Genomic DNA, 22,281 nt, shown 5'->3' with positions numbered 1-22,281 from the left:
AGGAAAGAAAACAGAAGGATGTAGACTACCTGGAACACAATGGGACAGCTTGTTTCACAGGTTCTCCTCATCTTTTCTGGTGATTATCAATACAACCATGCAGATTAGATGGATTTTGATGGGCAGAAAGATGAGGTGGGGTCATATGACAGAGGATCTAGTAAACATCTAGTATTCTGCAAGGCAAAAATCTAGTTCCAAAGGTTATATGGGGCCAGTGTACATCAAGACTCAGGCTGCTGTTTGCATGAAATCTTAGCAAGACCTGTCTAAAAGTGATATAAAGGTTGCATAAAAGTGAGGTGCCCAAATCGGCAAGGAAAATTTTCTTGCATTTTCTTGCAGAGCATTTTTCTTTCCTAAGAGGTTTTTACTCTTGTGTTACCAACCTGAGTAAAGCTCAAATGAAAGTTCTAAAAAGTCTTGTTAATTTGCTGTTAAAGAACAGTGAATTTCATAATTGGTCCACAGATGCAGCTTTGGGATGAAAACCCAACACAACCTGTTTACTTAAGCTACTGCTAGAGAATACAGGGATTTAGTTACCTCTACAGCTGAAGGCGCAGAAAGATTTGTCCTAAACATTGTTTTTTGTTGCAGATTGGTCGTTTATTTCCTACCTACAGTTGGTTTTGCTCACTTATTGAGGAATTTGAAAGGAAAATCACTTCAGCCATTTTTCAGTTAGAAGAAACACAATTATTGCCACATACTTCCCCCACAGAAATACCTCAAAAACAGCTGGAACTTTTAAACACAGATCTTGGCCAGATGATAGTCTTGTCAGGGATGTTTGGAGATATTAGGCATGGCTATAGTGAGTCAGTGTTGCCTTGCCCAAGCATTAAAAATATCACAAGATTGTGTTCCATTATTAGATTGTTTGTCTTTTAGTTCTGATAAATTAGGACTCACTGGTCAAGATTTTCTATGATGCCTAAGTTCAAGGAAAAGGAAAAGATATTCACGTTCAATTACCATAGTCCAGCAGTTGGAGCTATACAACAAAACACAAACACTCAATGAGTGATAATTCACAAGAGTGAAAGTGTAGACAGAACTCAGTTAAAAAAAAATAGCAACTTCAGTAGATAAACTTCACAATGCAGTTCACGTGTCCAAAAACTTGACTGTGTATTTAGTGGTTTGGTAGTAGTGCATCATGTCCATTTTGCCACCCAGTCTGCACTTAAAGTCTATGAAACACAGAAGAGTTACAAGACAACCTTCAGAAGGGAGGAAGTGCCATCTACAACATCTGCCTAGGCCTAGGATACTTGGCAGCACCATAAAGGGTCCCTCAGCTAGCAAGGGAAAAACACAGTAATAATGTTGACACAGTTGTAGTGCGGGGAAGCGTCCAGTACAAATGACATACTCATGATTCTTCAGTTAAGTTTTCTTGCTAACTGAAGAATTGTTTATTTCTTGCTATCATTTGCTAGTCAAATTCACTTTTTTCACTGTCTTCCCTTTTCACGAATGACTTAAAATTCTCTTAGAACTTAAAATCCCCATTTGCTCATTTGAGCTGAAATAAAGGCACGGCCTTTGAAGATGGCTGAATTTGAGCAGAACCAACAGTTAAAAAAAAAATTAAAAAAAAATAAATAGAAGGAACTTCAGGAAATGCTGAATCTCTTCACCAACTCACCTGGAATTTAACAGGTAGTTTGGGCCAAAATGTTTGGTTAATATCTTTGAAAGCATAAAGAAGTTGATGATATTTTCACCCAGGCTTGTTTTGCAAATTACGTTCTCTATGTGTTCTCAAAAGCAATACTTTGTGGCTTTTTTTTTTTTAATACAAAGATCAAATAACTAAAAACAATAACACTTGAGTCCAAGAGAATTATTACACTGAAATGAAGTGAATGCTCTTGAAGCGGAGGAGAAAAAAAAAATTATTTATTTTTCTTATCTTTATGAACAGTGTTTGAAAAAAAATATATAGATTTTTTCTTCTCTCCTTTTTTGAGTTATGACATCAATATGGAAAATCATTCCACTCCCACCTTTCATACCTCTAATGACTCCGGTCAGATTTATGCTCTCTTCTGACAGGTGTGCATTTAGGGCACCGTGATTTAAGAGCGCAGGGATTCCCATCATTTTCCACAGGGAAAGCACTGGCTCTCGGGCTGAGGAAAGGGGCTCAGCAGTGAACACAGAGCTGGCCATGAAATGTCACTCACCTGCCTGACAGGGACAGCAGCCTTGCGCTCACACACCTTGCAGTGGACGCATAGGAAGAAAACAGAGCCTGCTATGATGCTTCAGCCTGCAGCAGTAGCTCCTCACTGGGACTATATCTGAGCAGGACTGTGAATTACAGGGATTTTCTGCATGCCATTCAGGGCATCCTGCAGCCCACCTGGCCAGGCCACACATCAGCAGCCTGGGGGTCAGAGGGTGGACCTAAGTCAGGCCCAGCTCCTGATTCCACACAGCCTGAGCCTGCTTTTATTTTTTTTAAAGCAAACAGCCAGGCTGTCTCAGGTTTGGCAGTCATCAGGCCCAGCTCTCAAGCCTGACAAGTGGCACAATAATTCCAGCTGCCATTAATTCCCCTTTCATACTTCCCCAACCTACGTCCATCAGGGAGAAAAATCAAAGGTGTTGTCTGAGTGCATGTGAAAAGCAGAGGTACCGAAATAGAAACTAACCACAGTCTTTTTGTAAAAACAGCCTTATGATTTTTTGGAAGCTTGAGACTGGCAGTAATTGCAGTGCATTAGACCCACGCACATTTCCCTGCTTTTGATTTTGTAACATTCTGGTTTCTGAAACACAGCGCTCCAGTAGGTGCCAGAGATTGCCACTGACTGTGAGTCTAAAAAAATAAATGCATTATGTTTCCGTGTCTGTTATTCCATTTACATGTTCATTGTGGGATAGGCAGGTTTTCAGTGTACAGAATCACAGCAGCCTTTGCCTTTCCTACTCAGCATAGGAGCTGAAAAATATTGCTTTGGTCTTTCACTTTTTGTTAATACAACTGTTGCACAGCAGTCATCCTCTAAGCTTTAATTTGCTTATAGCCCAGATTCCTATTTGTTGTTGCTTTTTCCCACCTGCAGTACTGTGTCCAGGCTGGCGGACCCCAGCCCAAGAAAGGATAAACCAAGAGATGGTTTAGTAGCTTGTGGCACTGATAGGAATGGGAGGGTGGTTGGACTAGATGATCTTGCAGGTCATTTCCAACCTTGTGATCCTGTGATTCTGTGATTCTGTGATTCTGTGAAGGCATGGAGCTGAGAAGGCCATAAAGATGCTCAGGGGGCTCTGACAAAGAAAGGCTGAGGAAGCTGGGCTTCTTCAGGCTGGAGAAGAGACCACACTGGGGACACCTCATTGTGGCCTTCCAGTACTGACAAGGAGCTTATAAACAGGAGGAAGGCTGACATTTCATATCCTGGGCATCCAACCTTTTGGCTTGCCTGGGCTGCCTTTTCTGAAGAGGAATTTTCTTGAGCTTCTTATATAATATATAATCCCGTAAATGCATGAGTTGCAGAAGTATGTCTATGTATTGTATGCTAGGTTGTTCGTAACTTGGAGGCATGGAATTGCTTTCAGTCTAGAAAGTGCTAGCTGGCTGAGATAATGAATTAGAATTACTACACAGATAATAGCAACTTTACTACAATGAACCTGACTTTATTTTTGAGAGGAGGGAGAGGTTTAAAAAAATGCTGGAATGGAGAGTGGCATAATGACATTAAGTCTGGAGTACTGTGATTGGAGCGGGGTTTTTGACTATGAACAGTTTAATATCTGGAGAGTGACATTAACAAATAAAGTGAGGTGGAAATCAGAGATGTTTTAAATTCCTTTACTTACCTGTATCTGAAACACCTGCGTTCAATTTAAACCATATCGTCTGTGTGTATCTTTGTGCAGTACAGGAACTTAAGTACTGGCTGAACTGTGATGAATATGTCAAGGCCCTGAGTGCACCATCAGATTTTAATAACCCTTATCAGCCTCATCTGTGAATTCCCTCCACACCCTCTGTCCAGGGCCCAGATACCATGTTTGAGGTTAACCACGGGATTTCACACCTCCCAGACTTCTGTTATAGGTGCATGTCTCTAGCCTTACTTCTCACACAGCCCTTACTTATGCCGGAGGTAGCTGCTCTCTTGGCAGGTCTCCTTGTATGCGTGTCTGTTGTTTGTCTCAAGTCCTGGTTTTGGCACTGTCTCTTGGATGGATAACACCTATGCCGAAGCCTTCTTTCCAGATCTGTTTCCTCTTGCTCCTGACTGTGGTCTGTGGAGTAGCTGACACTTATTATTTCCTGACAAAGTAGAGCAAATGTGGATTTTCTAGATGTCTTCAGGGTCTCCTTTAAAGTGATTGTGCAGTCTTTCAATATTTTGAAGTCAAATACACTTTTTAGTGTTCCTCACAGTAATGCATGTTTTGTGTTGTTGCTACTGCTCTTGCAAAGCAGCTCTAGGATGCTTTGTTTTTCCTCTCTAGAGGAAGTTGTCCTTATATGCTGCGACTCAGGGAGTATTTGTTGTAATCTAAAGCCATAGCAATACTAAAATTAAATAATTTTAAAGAATATCTTTCTGCATTCCGTTTTGCTCTCCTTGTGCTGACATTAAATGCCATAGAACAATCAGTCTAGCAGGTTGTAATTGCTTCTCCTTAGGCATGACTTCATTTTAACAACCTGTGAATTTGCAGGTGCTTACGAAGTCCATTAGCTTTCAGACCAGTTGTTGGGATGCAAGCAGCTCTGGTTTTGTGTTAAAACTCTCTAATTGTTTAATTTCACTTCTTTCCTGGGGAGGCAATGTGAAGAAGTAGCAGAAGGCATAGCAGACTGTCTGCTTTGTCTTGTTACTATATCATGAAATACGTTCAGGTTAGCACACTTGTGCTTGTTCTAAGAAAATTATCACCTAAATTCACCTCTTAAATTACAGCTTTTCAAGAAGGCATTGTGCTGTTGGAAATGTTCCCAGATATAGCAGTATCAGAGGGAGTGCTTGTAAATCTGGATCTTCTCAGATCCGTGATGGATGGAATTCATTCTTATTTGGACATTCCTTAGATATATAAATTCACTAAAATAAGCTACAAGTGGAATGCTGCTCAAAGGTTTTTGAATAGCCTTTGACAAAATGTGTATTTTATTATTTGTACAGGAAATGTCATCTGATCAGAAGAGAAGAACTGAGCCTTGAGCCTCAGAAACAGGAACTTCCAATGTAATTATTCTGTTTGCATGTATAAATGAAAGGGAAATTTAGCCCTCGCAGCTAATCACGCTGAGAATGTGAAATAACATGAGAATATGGACTGTTTTTTGCAAATGCACATTGCTTTTATGAGGACTGAATGCTTTAATAAAGAACATAGCCCGAAAGCTGACAGAGACAAGATATGGAACATGCCCTCCCCAGGCTGTTCTGTAACAATTTGGCTGCTCTCATTCTAATGGAGTTTCATTAAATGTGAGACAACTCAACACTAAAGCTGAACAGTTAACATCTAGAAGTCACTCCTCTGCTTTGAGAGCATCAACTTCCACCAGAAGCCAGTAGAATACTCCCTTAAGTACTGCAGGCAAAACTCTTTGAAGAGCTTGCAGAGCAAACAACTGTGAGGCCTTGCTCCTTTCCATCTGTTCCTAAGAACAGTTTAACAAGGCAGCAGAATTTAAAGCGTCTACACTTATTTTATTTCAAATATTTAGTGTCCTGATCCCTAGACTGTGTAAGTTCTGTGGTGACTTACGTGTCACAGTGTGTAGTCACATTCACATTCACATTCAGAGAAGGAAAAGCAAATGCTGTCTGTCTACCTGGATTCAATTTTTCAGTCTTTTTTTACCTGGCAGAAGTATGGGGGTTGTCTGCTTTTCTGTAATCACAATGGGGAAGCCTCCTGAGGTCTGCTTTCCCCAAATCATAACTTCTTTCTGGTCTTTCTACTGGACCAGAACCTTTAATTCCACAGCAGTTGCCAATCAGTCTTCCACATTCATATTGTGATGAGTCTCTAGCTCTGAACGATGTTTGTTTTCAGTTCAGAGTGATGCTCACTGCTGTGAGGATTATTACTTTGAGAGCTAAGCACTGAAAATAGTAATAGAAATTTCAGGGGGAAGGGATCGTCGTGCTGCTTTTACAACACTATAAAGGAGGGATAAAGGAGATGCAAAATGTTCTGCCTGGAAGCATCCTGCATAAGTGTTAAATGACAGCATGTATGTGAGGTGACAGACTGCAGCATCTGTGCTGTAAACAGAATGAAATTAAATGTTCTCTTTTGTTGTTACAGTTACTCAGACTGCAAAGAATAAAATAACTATTCCTGAGGTTCTGTAAATAGACTCCACCAAAACACAAATTGCTCAGTTACACCGGGCATTGAACATTAATGGAGCATAGGTAAATGGAAATTGCTAAGTCATGGCCTGAACCAATGATTGAGCACCTGGTGAAGGGACACAGCCAGGTCTGGGAGAACAGGTGAAAGCAATTCACTTGTGCAATGGGAAGGGGTGGAACCAGGTTGCACCACTCCTTAAGCCTCATTTAAGGGCTGGCTGGCACATAGGAAGGTTTTCTTCATGGATGTCCTGCCTTTTGGAGAATTTGGTGGGCCCTGCTCTTTGGGATAGGTAAGCAAAAATTTCTTTTTGTAATTAGATTATGACCATCACCCTTTTTTGGGGAGATTTAAAATGGGTTGTCTGCTATTCCCTTTTCCTGCAACAGACAGGTGGCAATTTGCATCAAAAAGAGACTGGCTTTGAGTATCAAGTTTCTGTCTCATGCTGTACCTTGTATGCAAAAAAGTGAAGGCTGAGACTTCTTATAAAATGAGATGTTAGTTGTCTAGCTAGGTTTAGACAACACAAACTCGGGAATGTTTCCTGGTAGCATGTAGTTTGTGGCCTGCTGACTTGCAGCAGCAGCTGAGAACATGGCTTCAAACTTGTGTTCTCAGCCCTGTGTTGCATCTGTTGCAATCCTAGAGTTACAGCATTAGGTCTGCTCACGGGGTCTCACACTGCAGTGAGAGTTCCCTGAGTCGAACAGAAGAGAAGCTGTAACTCAAGGTCTTGAAGTAGAAGATGAAATGAGCCAATGTTACTGAAAGCATCTCAAGATTCCTCAGAGGAGGCTGTAGCAAAGGTATTTTAACCTAACCGAAATGATAATTTCCACATATTCATTTTAAGTGAGGGTGTTGAATGGAACGAAATGTACAGCAGCACTATCAGATGTTAGAAGCCAGGCTGTCTCTACAACCTTGTAGGAAAAGGGTGCACACAGCTCACCTGTGTGCTCTGGAAAATCCTGACTTTTAATACGAGGAGTTGTGTGTGTGGTGTGTTATAAATCTCTGCAGGAAGAGCACAGTGTGTTCTTTTGGGACCTGTATTTCTAGCACAGGGAGTTGGAGGCCTGCTACTTTGAATTATATTTATTTGGTTTCTTTCATTATGTCGGTGGGGATTTTGGCACAGCGAAGTCTGTGTGCAACTGAATTTTCTTAAATATAAACATGAGAAGGTGGAAACAATTGTTTTTCAGGCTGTGGTTTCTTATTCTCATCCAAATACAGTGCTTGCCCATGCTGTCCTCAGAGAAGGCTGGGATGCTCTATGCTGCTGGCTGCAGTGCTGCAGGGTTTGGCTACAGGCTTGGTTCCCTGCCTGTGAGAGATGCTGAGGGGAGGTCTGCTATCATTTCTCCCTACTGAAAGGCTATTGCTGCTACAGAGTTAAGGATACATGTATGGTGCCACAGTTATTCCAAGTGTGAGGGTTTGCACATGTAAAAAAGGTGAAGAAGAGCCTAAACTGATCCTACAATCTCAATTTTATAGGTTTAGTTATTTGCTGCATGGCATAAAGTCTAATATTGGTAGCAACGCCACTCAGCTCTTTTTGAGTATACTGATGACAAGCACCCCCAGCAAAAATTAAAAGCTGGAGGACCAGGAGGCAGTAGTGCAATTACTGGTCACTGAATTAACTCCAGGTCCTGCAAAGATGCTTGTTCACGTGTGATGGCCTTCTGAAATGTGCCTGCTCAGACTAGAGAAACATCTTAACTAGGAAGTTCAGAGCAATCATTTAAGGTTGGTTCCTGCAAAAGTGTAATTGTTGTGGTTTTGTGATTGTTGTTGTTGTTGTCGTCGTCGATATTCCATGTCATAACATCATGTAAGGCACTGGTAGTTAAAGAGTTAATGTTCTGGTTCTGCAGATGGCCATTTCTGGTGGTCCTGCTGTCCCTCTGTCACAGACGCAGATCTGGAGACAACTCCATGACTGCCATGTTTAATTGGAGTTTGCCCCACTTTGTTAGCTTGACACCATGTCTTACATTTTTCCTCCTCTGCTTTGTTCCCTTGGTGTGCGTTGATATCCTCCCCCCAGATGTGCACAAATGACTGTGTGCAGCTGTGAGCTTACCTTCTGGCTGTGATTCACTGAGCTGCCACACAACTTGTGCTATTTATCTGAGGCAGGGTTTGTCAGCATTCATCAGGAATTCACCTCGTTGTCTCAAAGTATGCAGCACCTCACCCAAGATGGCCTGGTGCAAACCTGAAGGATGAGTGCAGTAGTTGATAGAATATTTTGCAGGTTGCTAATGTTTTCCAGCTGTCAGGGTTTTGTGTACAGCTATGTTTTAGGTCAGGCAGTATTTGGAGGAAAAAAACATCCCACCCTGTTGACTCTTAATCAATACAAGTTCCCTCCTAAGCCCCATTGGTTCTGGAACTTTTGTAGTGAACTGTAGTAAGTAACTGAGTTTCAGGTAGCTTAGATCTGCATCTTTCATGTTTATCCTAAGCATAAATAAACTCATTTCTTCTAATCCTATTTTCCAATTATCTGTTCTTGGAAGCTTTGTGGTGACAATGTTTTTTTGGATTTTTTTGCCAATGCTGCAATCAACATGTTCAATGTATCTTCTAGTGGGGAAAAATAACTCAAAGTGTGGGTGGGTGGTTTTCTTGTGTGTGGTTTTTTTTTTTTTTTTTTTGTTATAGGATGCTGGCCATCACATCTAGATCTGGTCATCCAGAACCTTGTCTGGCTTTGAGATTGAGGCTTTTGGCCAATTACTAGCAGGAAGAAATGGAAAGTCAGTAAAACAAAGCACATTTTATGTCAGTATATGTCAAGTTCAAGAGAGCAAGTCTAGAGTTGTTTTCAGTGGCAACTGGCTGCAGGCAGTGGTGGATTGAGCCCTTTATAAGAATCAGTTGAAGGACTGCATCTTCTGCTTCATACAGTCTTCCTGTTTGTGATGTTACTATATGGAAAGGCTTTCAAGGACTACAAGCAAAAAGATCAATTAAGAGGAAAAAAGTCAATATTTTTGTTTCCTGGGTGAATACTGAGAAAAACAACGTATATAAAATGAAGACTCCTTCCCACTTTCTCTGAAGATATCCTGAGATGCACTTTGCTGTGCTTGTTTCCATGCAGTAAGAATCCTTTGACCCAAGGAAGGGGATGTCCCTTCCTGATGTCAGTGGCTTTGTGCAGAGCAAGGCTGGTTAATCTATCTTTCATTCTACCTGCAGCCTTCATCGTGTTCTTGCCCCCTACATTTCAGTGAATGTAGCTCTGGGGCTGCTGCCTGTAGTGCTCCCCACCTCTGCGTGCTGGTACTGGATGGGTGCTGGGCTCTCTTGACTGTATGCTCACAGCCCTGAACAGATGTAATTGGTGAAAAGGGGGCTTGCTTGTGTTATGCATTTTAAAGGCCATAAGTTTTGTTGGTCTCTTGACCATATAACTGAAGCAGGTTAGGAGGAAAAGAATCATGAACTTAGCTAAACTTAAGGAGTGTGAACAGTCTGTTCCAAACTTTCTGCCTTGTCATTACAGCTACCAGCTCACATGTTGCTATCTAGTCTCTTCCTTGCTGTGATGTTCACAGTTTCAGAGGCAGAAAGGTTAGGATCAGGACTTTGTCATCTTAGTGAAACTGAACTTATTTCCCATTTCTGGTGGATGTGCAGCCACCCTTCATGTGACCTGAACTTTCCTGTTAGTTTGTGCTCCTTGAAAATATGAATCTTCTTGCTGTAATTTGGTCTGGCTAATAAGGCACAGTTCTCTTTTGCTTATCTTGACTCTCCAAACTATCTTCAGATGTTCAGTATCTGTTTGTTGTCTGGCTAGAATCAGGTACAGTTCAGAAGCCAATAACATCTGTGTGAACACTTAACTCGAGTGTTTTGTTGCCATGTGAAGTTAAAACTATGTAAATGAACTTAGTGGCCTTGTAGAGTGTTTCTCTTGAAGTGAGAAGTACGTGTTTTGTTTTGTGCAGCTGCTATAGACTCCCCTGCCATAGGGTTAGCTCTTCATAGAAGCATTAATCAAGCTTTGTTCCTGTGCTATGACAGATTACCTGTATTTCAGTGAAGCTGAGGGCAGCTGGTGAGTTTGTGTAGCAGGTAGATGAAGCTTTTGAAAAATGAGTGTCAGAATGCCATCTGGTGAAGAAGAGAGCTACTTTCCATTGTTGCCCTGTGGTCTTGGCAAGCACGAGGTTGATACGAATTCAGACTTCACTGTGGAAAGGCTTCTGTCCCATATGCCTGGCTTTTCACAGTAAATTATTAATTTCAATTCACTGTTCTTACACAATATAGGCCTAGGTACACATGAGTACTTCTGCAACATTGCAGCCATCTGGATATCCCCTTGCCTAACAACACTCATGTGCTGTTTTGGCTTTTTGGGAAGATTCTAGTGCAGGAACAAAGTATCCTATCGTGTGGTGAACCTTGTTTTCTTACTGGCACAAATGAGATAATTCCCATCTGGTATGATGCTTGCACTGATGTGCAGTTGTGCTTACATCTGCTTTGACCGCTCACCTCTGAGATGCTGGAGTGCTGAAGGGAACAAGGGATTTTGCTGCTCCACAGGAAGGATTTCCTGAACTCCACCCAGGGCAAATAATCAAGGGTTGTTGAGGGGAATGGTTTGAACTATAAACATTGGATTAGTGAGTGTTGAAAGGATTTCCATTTTCCATTCGCTTAGCCTGGCAGGATTTTCAGATAGACAGTAGTCACAAAAGATAACAAAGTTCCTGGATATGGCAAGAGCCTCACTTCTGGTAAATACCTCTCTCTGGTTTTCCATTTAGCTGATGTTTTCTTTTCTGACTGAGATGGAGGAAACTGTCCTTTACTGAAGGTGCTATATATCTTATGCAACTACTTTCAGCAACAGGTAGAGCCCTCCAAGCTCTTCAGGCTTCCTGGGGATAAAGATTCTCAAATTTAGGTTAGATTCATGCAATAAAGAATTGAAATTCAAACTGGAGTTTGGGGTTCTATCAGTGGTAGACTTCAAGCTTGCTGAATGCAATGCTGAGGTTTTAAGAGTGGTTTGCTAGGTAGATTTCTGAGTGACAGTTCTTTGCTCAGCTGTAATGTTTCAGTCATGTTATAAGCAAAGGGTGGAGGGAGGAGCAAAATGAGAGGCTGTTCTTTGTGGATGTGGAGTCGGAATGCAGAGTAACAGATCTTAATGAAAAGATGCAACCCTGAAAGCATCTTAGAATCAATGGACTTTGGATTGCAAGTTTTCATGAGTGCTTTTGCAGTCCAATTAGGATCTCAAGGTATGCTGGTAATGTGTCTGCTTGAAACTTGAGGTTCTTTTTATTGATATATTTGTGGAAAAATTTAGATGAAGAGAGAAGTGTCATTAAATTAGCTTCTTGCTGCATGGTGGAGACTTGTAGCCACTGGAACAGGTTGTGCCAATGTCAGTTCACTGGTGTGTTCAGGTGCCTTTTCTTTTGATTCTTTTGCATGCTTACCTATAGAACTAGGGTTGAAAAACTTTTAAGAACAGATTTCTTCTGAGTGAAATGAGAGAGCGGCTTTACTCTTGCAGTCAGGTTTTCTGTCTTGTTGCATCAGCTGGTATAGAGAGCACACTTCAAGTGAGCCCCACAAAGAAATGCACTTTTGGTGCTTCAACACATCTCATCCCAGTCTGACAGAAATGCCCGGAGGGAATGTATTTGCACATCAGTAACAAGCGAATCGGCTTAAGATTTTAAGGGAAGGCTCGTGTCAGGTGTTTTATACAAATTAGTGTGCTCAGCCATAATAACAACATATTTATAATCCTACAGCTAGTAGAATAATAGTCAGTGTTTTATATGCTCTTCCTGAACAAGAGAAAGAACAGCTCTGTCTTAGGGTACCAGACTCCATATTTCCTCACCTTTTTTTTTTTTTTTTTCCACACCCATGTTTCCTTAGGAGGTAATGTAAACATGACTTGATCAATGCTTAAATTATTGCCCTACTAATAGCACTGGAGATCTGGCACTAAATCAAGTGTGTGTGGGGAAAGTGTTTTTATGCTTACCATGAGTGAAATGATACTTTTAATATATGTATAAAACAACAGGGACAGAAGGACTGGAATTTCCATTAAATACATCGATGGTATCTTTAAGAAGCTATCTGGCAGATCCATTAGCTGTTGTTATTACAGCTTTTAGGATTTGTTAGGACTGTTAAAATATCCCAATGCTCTGACCCCCAATGCATGCAGCATAAGGAAGTGGAGTTCCTTTGCTGTTGCGAATAATTCATTCTCATCTTGCTGGGGGGGTGGAAGTGAGATTAGCTGTAATGAAAGCATGCCCAGAGATCTGTTCCTCACCCTGCTGAATTTAATCAAGGATGGTGGTGGTCGTGTGGCTATAGAATTGGTGAGAATTAATAATATTCTTAGGATGTGACTGAAGTTCCTTCAGCTTCTAAAGGACATAGCTGCTGGTGACAAAGTCAAATGAGAGTAGGACACCTGTAACTATAATTGCCTATATGAGCTGATTAAAACATTCCCGTGGGGCTCAAGCTTCTGAAGAATCCTCTCTCCTTCATGGCTGAGATGGTTTTTTTAGGAATAAGACCACTTGTCTCTACAGAGTACTTCAGCAGCAGCACCTGAATCTGAGCACAAGTAGCATCATTCAGGTTATGGCAGACCTGGGACTGAGTTAGACTGCATTCCTCATATTGAATGTGGAGGTATTCATTAGAAAGTGATGTAATGTGAATATCTGATGGCCTAAAGGAATCAGCTTGGGATCTGACCTTCAGATACTCAAACTACTTGCATCAAAGGAATACATTTCTGTGAAAGCTGGTCTTAGGAATGCTTAACGATGCAAAATGTTGCACTGAAAGTGAGCATGGGCCCGAGATGGAGCACTGAATTTGAGCTGTATGCTGTTCTAAGTGTTAATGAGGTGCTTGATTCTGAGTGAGGTATCCTTCTGTGGCCTGTCTACTTCAATCTTGATCAAGATTTTGTCTATCATTACTCCATATTTGTGGAATCTCTTGTGCCTAAATTCTGTTATTACCAGTTCTCAACCACAAGCCATTCCTTGGGAGCTTGATTCTAACTCTGAAGTATTCTATTCTAGGAGTATTCTGTGTGTGGTATGTACTCAACAGGTCCAGCTGGTTTGGAAGAGTAGCAACGAGGAGGAATAAGGATGCTGTCCAATGGTTAGGTAGCAATCCATAGCTTGTCTACTTGCACTGCTCTTTCTGCTTATGTTCCTCAACTTTCTGATTGGTAAATCTCAGGTCCCCAAATCCCACTGTATTTCTTGATTGTCAGCATGGGAAGCTATAAGCACCAAAGACACAGGTGTGGATTTTGGTGAGATCCGTGAATGGATGCTTAAGAAAGGGTGTGATTTTTAATTGCAAGTCAAGGAAATGCTTGGCATCAAATGCTTGAAGTGCATCTTTGGGCTGAAAACAAGGGAAGTAGAGTGAATTTATGCAAGCTGAAGCTAAAAAGATAATTATTTTTTACCCTCTCTGACTTGAAAACATTGTATAGTTCTAGGGTAAATTGCTTTTGTTGAAATCTGGCAAAAATAAGTAAAGTTTACTGGAAAATCTCATTGCCAAGGAAAGTAACATTATGATCAGCTCTCCTGAATTAGCGATGAGCAGCCTGTCAAGATTGCTGATGTACAGACTGGAGACAGGCTTGGCACTATGGAATTAGTTTATCACTTGTCAGTGTGCATCACTGATGGTGTAACTCAAATGCCCCTGCTAGTTCACACCTTCATGTATCCTTAATAAAAATTCTGTCTGTGTCTTCAAGTAAAATGAACTGCGCTGGAAGACTGTGTAGTCAAAATTGAGATCTCAGAGGTCTTGTCTATCACATGCGTAGACTAAATAGCACAGCTATTACAGGGATAAATAGCAAAAATCCTTTCAGACAGCACTGACTGAAATTTGGGTTTGAGTTTGGGTTTGAGGCATAACTGGTTTTTGATCAGTAGCGCACAGTCAAGGAGAAGAGAAGACAGGTAGCTGTCTTCTGACAAGTGGAACATCTCCATGCTGGGAAGGGTGCACCTTCTGTTCCCTCTGAGGGCTGTGGAAGGCTGCAGCAGCTGCCTCTATCTCACAGTCAAACACTTTGACGCACTTGAAGCAATGTATTTATGCTACTGGCAGGTTTGTTTAGTTGATGATTCTTGTCCTGATTCCTTTTATTTTTCCAAAGAACTGAAAATAAGTGACGTGTGCGCCTTTAGTATAAATAAGAAATGCATGACTTCTCATGTCAGTTGGAATTAGTGATGCTTTGTGGTGCTCTGAATGATTTAATGAAATACTCATGTGTGTGGACCCACAGCAAGTAAACATCAAGTATAAGGAGGAACAAGAAGCTGCATAATTTTGCTCATTTTGGCTTTAGATAGAAAACCTTGAGAACGGAAGACTCATCTTTTAAGTCTGCAGCTCTTGGTATTAAGGGTAGTGTAGCTTAGGAGGGCTGGATCATGGGAACATACATCTTCACTGGATTCTAAGAAGCTGTAGGAGTGAGGTGAAAAACAGAGCTACAGAAAGAAAATTGCTTACAAAGATGAATCCCTTCTAAACAGCCTGTTTCACTGAACAGAAGTCACAATAATCCAGTACTCCTGGGGAGGGGAGATTGAGTGGCTATACTGTGTGTAGGAAGGAGAAGCTATTACAGCTGGATTACAGTGCAACAACTCTGGCATCCCTGATCTGTTTGCCCCTGGCTTGGGGAATGTAGGAAGCTGACAGCAGGCTTTATTTTAACCTGCTCAACCCTCTCCATTGATATTTCTTTTCAACAGGGTGCTGCGTGGAAACATGACTATCTGCATAGGATGCCTCACTGTAATGCATGGTTTACAACTTGTGTTCTCTCTAGCCAGATGAACCCCAGGTCTGAAGCAGTGTGGCAACATATGCATTTCTTTGGCAAGTTGCTTGGATGAAAACAAACAAGTTTTTAAGGAGCCAGTTACTTGGGTAAACTTTGAAGGCTTTCAGCCTATAGAAATACTTTTGCAGTTTAAGGCAGAGTGGGCATCTACTCTGGAGAATGCCATGTTTTTGCAGGCTGCTACAGGTGGTGCTGCTAGGTTCTACTCTGATTTCTTTCATAGCTGTGCTATTTCCTGAGGCCTGAATATAGTGGAAGATGCCCCTTGGTTCCAGTTATGAGAACAGTGTTTCATTTCTGGTAATATTTTAGGGTAGGTAAATCTTCATAGCAGAAGACAGAAGGAGTTGAAAACAACTGAAGGAACAGCCTGGGGGTAAAGTGAAAGCAGAGGGGTTTGAAGTAGTCTCCAAGATTTTCTTTGGTTTTTTTTTGTTTGTTTTTATAGGTATTGTGCAAACCAGAAATGGATTTGTATTCTTGCACATTGGCTCTTAAAACAGAAGTAGATGAAGCATTAACTAAAGTTTGGAGATGAACATAAATTCTTTAGTTATAAAACTGTTAAATGAATCATGTATCATCGTCGGGAGGTATCACAGATCTTTTCTCTGGGATATTCTAAACATTTAATTCTTTCAGCTCTGGGATGACTTCTTGTTATAACAAACTTGATGTTTTTATTCTTTTGGGAGTTCCCTCAAGTTGTAAATTAACCGTGCTTAATTTGAGGGTCAAATGGTATTGTGGATTAAAGCAGTTTTAATCTGTCAAGAATGTTTTTGCTTTGCCAGGCCATTTTATTACTGGAAGTTCTCATCTTTTATTTGGAAGTTTTAAAACTGTATCCTTAAATAAACGAGTTAGTTTCAGTGTCTACATAGGCAGTCAACAGTGCAGTCTTTGCGCAGATGCTTAATCTCTGATACCTACTGTGCTTTTGTATTTTTCCTACAGAAATAAGGCTTGGAAAAAAGTTCCTTCTACAATGCTGACAAAATAAACAGATTGTAAAATTTTTTTGGCCAGTTTTTCTTTTTAACTAACTGGATGATATTGTTTCAGGCTGCTGCTATAGTACCAAGGCAGGATGGGCTGAAAGGATGGGCTGAAGAATGGTTTCAGCAATGCTCAGCCAGTTCTTGTGTGATTTGTGTTGATCTCTTCACAAAGGCTTCCAGTCCTGGTCATTCACTAAAACTCTATTATTCAGATATAACATTCTGGGGAGACAGTGGGATGGATAACTTGGCTCTGGCAGCAGGCTGATGGGTTCCCAGCTGCAGTGCAATCAGTGGGCCTTAGGAGCAGGGCACCTCAGCTGTGCTTTGTGGGGACTGATGGAAGGTGTTCTTGAGGTATTTTTGCGTAGTGGTGGTAATGTGAACTTCAAATCTTTTCATTGAAAATGAGGTCTGAGCTTTGGTGAGTCAAGTCTGTCTGTAACTCCCTCCTTCTGTTGGTGACTCTTGCTTAAATGCACCGGGTGTGTTAGGTGTCAGTACCATCCCTTTTCCTGTGCTGTTACAGGCATGTGATCTGGTATGCCTCTGCTGAAATAAGCTATGTTTGATGAGAAGGCAGTGCTTGATAATGCTAAAGGAGACAAAATAAGGTGATGCTATTGATCAAAGGTCTTGCACAGTTTCAAGGGTAAATGCAAGGAAAAATGCTTTTTTTTTTTTTAATCCTAAAGTGAAAAATCCCTGACTTATGGGAAGAGAGCAGAACTCTTCTCACTGCTGTCTTAACTGAGCACTGAAGGCACCAAGCACTTTTCTTTCTTCGTAGATCTCCAAGGAGCCTTGTCTGACCACACTGCCCTAGCTTTTAAATGGTATCTTATTTCCCCTCTTTCAGAACATTTTTTTAAAACAACTCTACCTCGTTTGGTATGGCAGAGAAGCTAGTTGCCTAAATCACAGCTAAATCAGAAACAAAGCTGATGATTTGGACAGATACAAGCTGCGTGGGCTTCTTGCCAGCTTTATATTTGCTTTTGTCCTTGTTTAAAAACAAAACAAAACAAAAAAACCAAACAACTGCAGTCCTGGGAGATACAGGCTTGTGAGTGAGTCTCACAAAAGCATGTGCTTCCATATAGCTTTTTAGAGAACTTAATTTTCCAGTCTACCAGCTTCATGCGTTATTTCAGGCCATGGCACATTGCTTGCTTTTTGATCAGATGCACAGCATGATAATGGGGGTGGGAGGGGGAGAAGATTTAATAGCTTGTTGCTGGCCCCTGCAGGTTTTTGTAATTGGATGCAAGTGTTTAAAATTGAGTATTGTCCACTGTCAGCTGTCCTTGTCTGGGTCCGTTTTACAGATGTGGCTGTGGGTGCCTGTGTTGGGAGCAACCTGTGTGGGTTGTTCAAGTGCTTGGTATGGCAGAGGTGAGGCTGCTGCTGAGAAATGCTTGGTGCCTTATTGACAGGAGTTCTCACGTTGTTTGGTACCGTGTGAGGAAATGGGAAGGATGAAATATTTTTTCTTATATTAACGAATTTGAACACATGGCTGATTTTAGGAATCTGAGCAGTCATCGAGGATTCAATATAATGTGTGACATTGGGGAAAGTGTGGGGCTTGAGTAATTTGATGCTGAACCCTTCATGTATGTTTCCTGTGGGATGTGGGGTCTGCAGCTTGTTGCCTGCATCAGCTTTTTGCTGTTAAAACTATTAAGATAACTTAATAGTTGCAGTATGTTCAGTGCTGTAGTTTTTAAGCCCTACATCAATAGGGGCTAGGTAAGTGATTAGCACAAATGGAACTGAGTAATCCTGTGTTGCCTTTGCGAGGTCAAGCTTGGTGCAAGTCTAGTAGTAAAAAGGCCAATAGATGTGAGATGGAACAGTCCAGTTCTGCTGGATGGACTAATTAACAGCCTTGGAAGAAAGATCATTAAATACACTGTGGACTCAAAGCTATAGCTATCAGGGAGATGAAAAGGAAGGTGAGATGGATGAGTATGTACTGGGAGTTGAAAGTAGCAGGAAGGTTCTTAGCAAAGCAAGGTAAGAGTAGATTTGGAGGAAGATGCTGGGAAGAGGAAAGAAAAGGAGATCCATTTACCAGAAGCCCATTTTAGCCTTCTGTTGGAGAGGACTGGGTAATGAAGTTTTATTCTATATATGAGGAGAAGTTGTGGTGTTGCGGTTTTGTTTCTGTTGTTCTGTGTGGCTTTTATTTCCCTGTGTCAGAGTTCTGTGAAAACAGCCTTAGCACCAACTCTTTACTTAAGGATTAATTTATCCACACCAGTCCTACAAAAAGTTTCTGTACGGACAGTTCAGAAACTTCGTTACAGAACTGCAATTAATCTGCTTCACTTATGTATTCTGCTTTCCTTTACCTTACAAGGCAAACAGACCTAGGCAGCAATAGGAAGAAACATTTTTATGGACAGACATGCTCTAAAACTGCCATCTACCTTTGAGATGGCGGACAAGTTTAAATATCCAAGATGTCTAATGCTGAAGTTATGCACTCGGTAGACCCAGGAGTTGTTTGACCTTGTCTGCTATTCTGTAATGCTTCACTCTTCCTGCAGTGGTCTTACTTGTCCCATGATAACAGATTGTTCCTACTTTTAATAATCTTCGCTAGGCATCTTGCCTATTCTGCCTGATATGTGAGGATTCTCTGACTGTCAGAGGCGTAGTTTTCTGTTTTAGGTTTAGCACTGCTCTGCTGAGGCTGCATGGCTTCTGTGTCAGGGCTGGTTGGGCTGGCTTGGAGCACAGCTGGCAGCAAGCTGGCTGGCTGAGGATGAGGACACAGCCAAAAGCTGCCTGGGATATGAGGGATATTATTTCAAATGCTACTGGAGCTCCCTTCCATTAATTGGATTTAAGTATTTATAGGGGTTAATATACTGAGAACAAGACAAATATTTGTCTTTGTATCATTAGCAGGTCAGTGGCACAGTAGGGAAGACAGATCGATGTTCTTCTCTGTGTTTCTACTCTTTTCCCATCAATGCTAAGCTGCTGTTGACCCTGCTGCCTCCCTGCTAGATGTCTCTGTTCCTCTGGCCCTGACAATAAACAGGGTTTCAGGACGGAATGCAAGCTAATAAGCTTGGTAAGGTCTGCTGTCTTGGGCTCTTCGTCTGTGAACATCACTTGCAAATTGCTGTGTGTTTCTGATGGGCAGCTGAAGGTCCAGTGAAATTATCTCCCCTGCCAACTATTCATTTTAAATTAATTCCAAACTCTTAGTCTTATCTTTGAAGGCTGTGATCTGCCTAAAGTAATGCAGTATGAAACTTTTCATGAAGCTGCAACAGCAGCAGTTTTTTTTTAATAGCAGTTCTACATTACATCCCCATTTACCTAATTGTCCAACCACAACATCAGGTAGGGCACACCTCTTGTGCTAACAGTCCTGGCTATAATTTACCCAGACTTCTATCCCTTCCCTTCTTCACTTCCTCCTTTTTAAGATTAATAATATTTGGATGGTAATTCTAGCCTCAAGGCTTGTGTAAGTTCATTAAACAACTTGCCTTTTGAACTGGAATTAGTAATTTGTTAACACTGTTTTTGTGTTCTGGGTCATGAACCTTCTAGTTAGAGGCCTGTGTATATCTGGGTTGTGCTAATTAAAGCTGCCTGATTAAAGCTGCCTGCCCTGGAGCAAGGAAGCAGAGGAATCGGCTCAGAGCACTGTCAAGTTCCTGAGATCTCAGTTGCAGAACAGCCCTTAGCTTCTGCACTGGGTGCTGACTGGCATCAGATGAGCCATTGGTATGGGGGCACGTCTTTGCTTGTATGGTAATCTTCTGTTCCACAGTGTCATCACTGATAAACCTTCCAGAGTCTTTGTTCTCTTAACAGAAAAGTTGGATATTCTCTATTTTCTTATCTGAAGCCTGTGTTATAAAATCTCCCATCTAGGGGTATGGACTGTGCGTCTTCCAGGCCTGTGGGTCTTTGCCAGTTCCTTCAGATGCTGCATCGCTGACTCCTGATTGCATTTTGTTAGGGCTGGCAGCACAGGATTCTGCTTTTATTTTCTCAGCTTAAGGTCCTTATTCATATGAGTTGTCAGCATGGCACTTACAGATGCTCAGGTCCTGAATATTTGAAAGTATCTGGTTTGTGACAAGTACAGAATTTCTGGACAAAATAGGGACCCATTAAGAAGAGAATGATGTCTTTTGGGAGTATTGCTCAGGTATGAAGGAGTGGGTACCTAAGCAATTTAGCTTTTGTGGCTCTTGATGAGGTGTTTATTAGAGCTGTACTAATTATTGAATGTTTCTATGGTTCGATTCTAAACTAAAAAATATTTTGCAATTAAAATGTTTTTGATAAACATCTCAGGCTTTTAAGAAATACTTATGGTTTTACTTACCCTCTAAATTTTAAGCCACCTGACTTCAGTGCTCTACCTTGCTTGGCTTCAGCTCTCATGCCTGGAGTAGTACTTCTTGAAAGAAGAAGTTGGCCATGCGTTTTGGCATTTATCTACAAGTGCTTCTGGTTGGCATGGGCTGCTTTACTTTTTGTACAAGGCAAAAATAGTCCGGAATTGTTATCACCAGCAAAATCTGCTACTCAAAACAAAGAAGCATGATATGGCCCTATATGGTACAAGTCTTGGCAGTAGCTTACTTTGATCAAATACAAATCAGTCAAGAAGTTTTTCCCCTTTCTCAGCATCTCTTTTGGCAGAGCCTCCATCTGTGGTTAGGTCTGGAGAGCCTGGTGGCTGTCTGAAGCTGAAAAGAATGCCCACTGGTGGGATGTGGTGAATAGCTCCATTCATAAGTCATCTTGCCCTCCCCCTTCCTCCCTCCAGTAATGCAGTTGAGGTCTCCAGGATACTTGTGCAACCTTGGGCATAACACACTGAGCAGCTTGGAGAGGAGTGCGGTACAGCTTGTCCTGAGGAACAGGAGCAGCACGTAGCTCCTGCTTATAGAGCACATCAGAAAAGCAGCTCATACTTCATTTCCTTCTTCAGTGTAACCTTACTACTAGTCACCTTCTCCAAGGCCCAGTTTCTTCTTTTCTGCAATCTGGCTCAGTTCTGCTTCCTATAGCAGCCTTTGTGGAGGGGGAAATGGCACTGCCTTGCTTGCACATAGAGCCAGTCTTGTGGGTTGCTGAGCCAAGTGCCTGCTGTGTGTCTCTTGTGCTGTTGAGGCACAAGATTCTGGGCTTGGGAAAGGGCTTCCTTAAAGATTTTGAAAGCTTTTTTGAAATTTTCTGCTGCTATGAAGCTTGATTGCTGGAAGAACTTGGTGAAGCACAGAGCTGCTCTGCTTGTTCTTGTTTATTTTCCCAGCAGAAAAGAAAATGTGGAAGTAGGAGGGAAAGCAAACAGGAGGCGGGAGGGAAGGGATATGCAAGAAAGAAACATAAAAACTAGAAATACTGAAGAGGTAAAAATGGAAGTGAAACTTCCTGAAATTTAACTTTTATAGAATTTTGTCAATAAATGTCCTGGAGAGACATGGAGAGAGAAAACTCCTGGAGAGAATGATTTTCATGGCTGGTGCAACAGCATTGCCTGACAGTGATGGAGTTCTTGTCCAGTCAGTTGCTTCTCTCCATTCACACTGTTCTCCTGTGCCCTTGTCCTGATCCACCAAGCTATTAGGAAGAAATTTGACTGCATCATCCAGCTACAGCCAGGCTTTTAGATCTTTCCATTTCCAGAAGTGCATCATCTTTGCTTTACCAGTAATTCTGGGTATGTGGGTGAGCTGCTGTGTGGTGCTGAGCTGCCTGCAGGGTAAAACCTCAACATGTGATGTGCCGTGAGGATGATCCCTTAGAGATAGGGTCAAGCTCAAAGCGTGTTTGAAGTATGGACTGGCGTGCCTGGCAGTAGATATTCCTGAAGAATGCTGAGATGTGAGGAAGCAGCTCAATACAACATACCAGCTGAATTACAGTTCTCCTTTAAGGTTGTAGCATTTATTTCTTAAAGTAGCAGGCTGAAGGCAAAACACACAATGTTGAGGACTGGACTTGCTGGTT

General features: G+C 41.5%; 1 protein-coding gene across 1 annotated transcript in view; it reads left to right on the top strand.

The window, feature by feature from the left end:
- The first annotated feature begins 6,571 nt into the window (after positions 1 to 6,571).
- TNC (tenascin C) overlaps positions 6,572 to 22,281 on the top strand; it is a 154,707-nt gene continuing 138,997 nt past the window's right edge. The window contains exon 1 of the mRNA XM_048966174.1: positions 6,572 to 6,646. The gene's annotated coding sequence lies outside the window, so the exon portion shown is untranslated. The remainder of the gene's footprint in view (positions 6,647 to 22,281) is intronic.

This window comes from Lagopus muta, chromosome 19 (genome assembly GCF_023343835.1).
Source record: "Lagopus muta isolate bLagMut1 chromosome 19, bLagMut1 primary, whole genome shotgun sequence".
Classification (NCBI taxonomy): domain Eukaryota; kingdom Metazoa; phylum Chordata; class Aves; order Galliformes; family Phasianidae; genus Lagopus; species Lagopus muta.
This window is presented reverse-complemented; position numbering and strand designations above follow the sequence as displayed.